Source organism: Chiloscyllium plagiosum, chromosome 17, assembly GCF_004010195.1.
Source record: "Chiloscyllium plagiosum isolate BGI_BamShark_2017 chromosome 17, ASM401019v2, whole genome shotgun sequence".
Taxonomy (NCBI): Eukaryota; Metazoa; Chordata; class Chondrichthyes; order Orectolobiformes; family Hemiscylliidae; genus Chiloscyllium; species Chiloscyllium plagiosum.
In genome coordinates, this window is record NC_057726.1 from 49,964,230 (window position 1) to 49,969,138 (window position 4,909).

Genomic DNA, 4,909 nt, shown 5'->3' on the forward strand with positions numbered 1-4,909 from the left:
TCAAGGAAATCATCTCCAGCACCTAAAATACCTAAATAAAGGAGCAGCTATTACAGCTAGAAATTTTTCCCATCCTCCATTTTGGATTACCCCTGTCCTGTTATTTGTAATAAATACTAATTCTTGATAAGTACAGAAATCTGGCCCACACTTTCTGTGAACCTGAGTCTAAAAAGACAAGTATATTTGTGGAATTTAGATTATGTTGTGTCAGGTCTGTTCTACCTGACAGTGACCATGATTTGAACTTCAAGAATTGTACATACTGGTAGCCCTGTCAATGCTGGATCGTTGGTCCCAGCAGGGAGAATATTTCAGGAATTCAAAATGAACCTGTATATTGATACTGCACTGTGATTGTGTCAATGCTTGGAATTAATGATCGCTGTGAGGCGATCTCTCATAGACTGTACCATAGTGCACCACATGTTAAGAAATATGTCGTTTACGGTGTGTAATGGTCAAATGTTGGCACCAGCTCCTTGTGATGATTTTAATTTTTAAGGTATGTTGACCTGCTTTTTCAAGACATGTGATATTAACAGTTATGAAGGGTATCCTTCAGTGGAGAAAGGTGGGGTATTGTGTTGTATCTCACAGCCAGTATGCTGTACATTTTTAAGTGATATGCTCATTATATCATCACTGTGTCATGGGATGTGACCTAAGGGTAGAAAGGTCTCTGTCTTCATCTTAACTGGAAGCATTTGAAGCCTGACATGCTGATGGCAGAGTACAACTACTTGCAACAGAATAGCTCAGTATTAGCCCAGTCACTGAAGAGCCTGTGATCATAATGCAGGTAGGTCCTGTGTTCAATATTTCAGTACTGCATTATGCACATTTGGTTCTTATGTTACGGGAGCTCATGTGAATGTTTCCTCATTGGGTACAGATAGCCTGCAGGAGGCAAAGGTCAACATCATGGTGGCACATCAGGGTGTACTGCAGAGCAGATAGGAAGCCTGTGAAAGGATCAGAGTCCAATTCCTGACCCAGAGATTGGGGATCTGGTCCTCAGAATCTTCCCCAAGTACGGCTGAGTCCAACGGCAGTGTCAAAGTAAGCTTTGGAGTCCTTGTGGAAGGAGCCCTGCTTTACCTGACCCACCAGCAGTACTGCAAAGTCTCTGCCCTTTATTGGGAAGCTGTCCTTGACACCCTCAAGCTGTTATATTTTCTTGAAGCTTGGGTTAAAACAGGTTGGTTGGAGGTTGTCAGCCTCATCTTTAAATGTACAAGCCCCTTTCACTAAACCCCACGTTGCTGTTTGAGGATAGGTCGCTATGGGTTTGATATTTGAAATATTGTTATAGCTTACCTGACCCCGGGCACATCTTTTTGAGCGTTTAAAATTCTCACCAATGATTCCCAAAAGAAAAGATGTTGAAACGGTGTGCATTCCTGCAGTGAACACTGGAAAGTACCAATACAGAAAAGATTCTGATAGTGGCTGGGAAGGCAATAGCTGCAATGAATATTTATATTGTTGCAACATTATTTGTCACATTACCAAACCTGATATGCAAAACTTGCAACATGTACCTCACTGAAGACTTGTTTGTGCAGGCCAGCTTATGTAAGTAAGTTAGACTCGACAACATAAGATAGTCCAACAGTTTTACCATTGAGCTCAATTTTCCAAAGAATAGGCATTTTGGTGGCAAGTGACCACTACTGCTAAAACTATACCTTTTAACGAGAAATACCTGCATTGATGATTTCTGGATGTCCCAATGCATTTTACAGTTAATGAGCTGCTTTTAAAGTGTAATGCATCTAATCACGGCTAGCTCCCTACAACAGCAATGTAGTGAGGACTGGATAATCTGTTTTTGTGACACTGGTTGAAGGATAACAATTAGCCCCCTATTCTTCCAAGTAATGACTTAGGACCTTTTACATTCAATTGAGAAGGCATCAGTTAACATTTTACCCAAAAGACGGAACCTCTCGTGCAGCATTCTATGTGTGACCTGAAGAGGAGTTGTATTGTGTTATATCTCGTGATTAGCATGGCTTTAAGAGACACAGTATGCCAGTATATCTTTAACAGACACGCTCATGATATTATGCCATGTGATCTGAGGATATAAAGGCCTCAGATGCCATCTTACTTGGTGAGTGGCTTGGAGGGGAACTTGCAGGTGGTGGTGTTCCCATCTATCTGCTGCCCTTGTCCTTCTCGATGGAGGTGTTCATGGGTATGGAAGGTGCTGTCTAAGGATCTTTGGTGAGTTTTGGCAGTGCATCTTGTTGATAGTACACACTTGCTAGTGAGCACCAGTGGTGGAGGGAGTTGATATTTGTGGATGTGGTGCCAAACAGACAGAATGCTTTGTCTTGGAAGGTATTAATCTTCTTGAATATTGTTGGAGATGCACATACCCATGCAAATGGGGAGTATTCCATCACACTCCTGACTTGTGCTTTGTAGGTGGTGAACAGGCTTTGGGGATTCAGGCTACTCACAGCAATATTCCTAACCTTCAAGCTGCTCTTGTAGCCAATGTTTTTATATGAGGAGTCCAACTGGGTTTCTGGTCAATCCTGTTAACTCCCAGGATGTTGATAGTGGAGAATTCAGTGATGGTAACACCATTGAATGACAAGGGGTGGTGATTAGACTGTCTCTTATTGGAGATGGGCATTGCCTGGCATTTGTATGGCGCAGATATTTGCCACTTGTTAGCCCAAGCCTGAATATTGTCCAGATCTTGTTGCATTTGGACATGGACTTCTTGAATATCTGAGGAGTTGCGAATGGTACTGAACATTGTGCAATCATTGGCGAACATCCCCACTTCTGACCTTGTGATGGAGGGAAGGTCATTGTTGAAGCAGCTGAGGATGGTTGGGCCTTGGACACTACCCTGAGGACCTCCTGCAGAAATGTCCTGGAGCTGAGATGACTGACCTCCAACAACCACGACCATCTTCCTATGTACCAAGTATGACTCCAACCGATGGAGAGTTTGCCCTCTTGATTCCCATTGATTCCAGTTTTGCTAGGGCTCCTTAATGCCACTCTCAATTGAATGTGGCCTTGTTGTCAAGGGCTGTCACTCTCACCTCACCCCTGGAATTCAGCTTTTTTGTCCATATTTGAACCAAGGCTGTAATGAGGTTAGGAGCGGAGTGGCCCTGGTGGAACCCAAACTGAACATCAGTGAGTAAGTTATTGATAGCACAGTTGGTGATGCTTTCCATCACTTTACTGATGATCAAGAGTAGACTGATGGGGCAGCCATAATTGGCCGGGTTGGATTTGTCCTGCTTTTTGTGCACAGGACATAATTGGGCAGTTTTTCACATTGTCAGGTAGATTCCAGTGTTGTAGCTGTACTGGAAAGTTCTGAAAATGTCTGAAAAAGTAGTTTGAAGTTTTACCAAGAGTCTGCACATGATCTCAGATGAGCCCAGAGCTGATGATTCTTAAATGGGAGGGGAAGAGAATCATGAAGAAGCCACATCCTGTTGTTATTGCACAGCTAGCTGAAGAGAGCATTACTGTCTACTATCCACCATCTTTATTCGAGACTGATCATTGCTGCAAGGACATTTGATGAAAAGGCAAGAAATCCTTTGGAGAGTTCTTAAGAAGTTGTTATTTTACAACATATATACATATATTCCCTATGTTAGAATGCAAAAGTGTAATATGCATTCCCCTAATGTAAATTCTAGCTCAGCTCCTTAATTGTTAAGACCTGCTGGTTTAATAAGGTGAGAGTCTCCACCCCTTGTTTGTTCTAAAGATTAAATGTGAAATCTGATCCAGCAGCTTCAACACCCCTTGCCAGTGGACCTCAGTTCACGTGACAAAATGGTCTTCGTTTTTCATAAAGCAGGCAATCTCTTCCAGGTTTGGATTCATTAGAATGTAAGAAATAAGAGGAGCAACTGGCCATTTGGCCCTTCGAACCTGCTCTGTCATTCAGGAAGTGATGGTGGATCGATTGTGGCCTTTACTTTCCTGCTAACCCTATCCTCCATAAACTTGACTTCTCTCATCAAAGAAAATCCGCCTACCTCAGTCTTGAATATATGTAACAACCTAAACTCCATTGCTCCATCCACAAGAAAATTCCAAATGCTACTGACCCTCTGGGAGAAAGAATTTCCCTGTATTTCCACCTGAAATGGGAAACCCTGATATTGAAATCTACAAGCCCCCACAGGTGAACTATCTTCTCAGCATCTACCCTGTCAGGCCTCCTTAGAATCAAATATGTTTCAAGAAAGTCTTCTCTTATACTTCTAAATGCCAATGAATATAGGCTGACCTGCTCAACCTTTCCTCATAAGACAATGCCCTGAGGCCAATAAGCAGCCTAAAGAACATGCAAGTGCATAAAGAGTTCAGAAAGAGCTGTGCACAGTACTCTAGTGAGGTCACACCAAAGTCTGTGTGTATATTCTGTCCTACTGTGTAGGAACCTTTAGGCTGCCAATTCATCTCACCAATGAATTGTTCTCTTTGCTGTTATCTGTGTCTACCCAAGCCTGATCTTCTGAACCAAGATTATTTCTCACTATTGTACTGACCTCATCCATAACGAACAGAGCTACCACACTTCCTCTTCCTTTCCTGCTGTCCTTTCAAAATGTCAAATACCTTTGAATGTTCAGGTACTAATTATGGTCACTTTGAAATGAAACCTCTTTAAGGGCTATCATGGTGTAATCATTTATTTCTATTTGTACCATCAATTCACCAAATTATTACCAATGCTGCAAATTTTCAGATTATGAGGCTTTGATTTGGTCTTTTCTAAAAATATTTTAGTCTACTGTGACCTTATTTGCTTGTGCTCTGTGATGTTTCTATGCTGTATGCCTTTCTGTCACTCTGGTTATCGTTACCAGTATTATAACCCTGCATTATCGCCTTGTCCTTTATCTTTAGC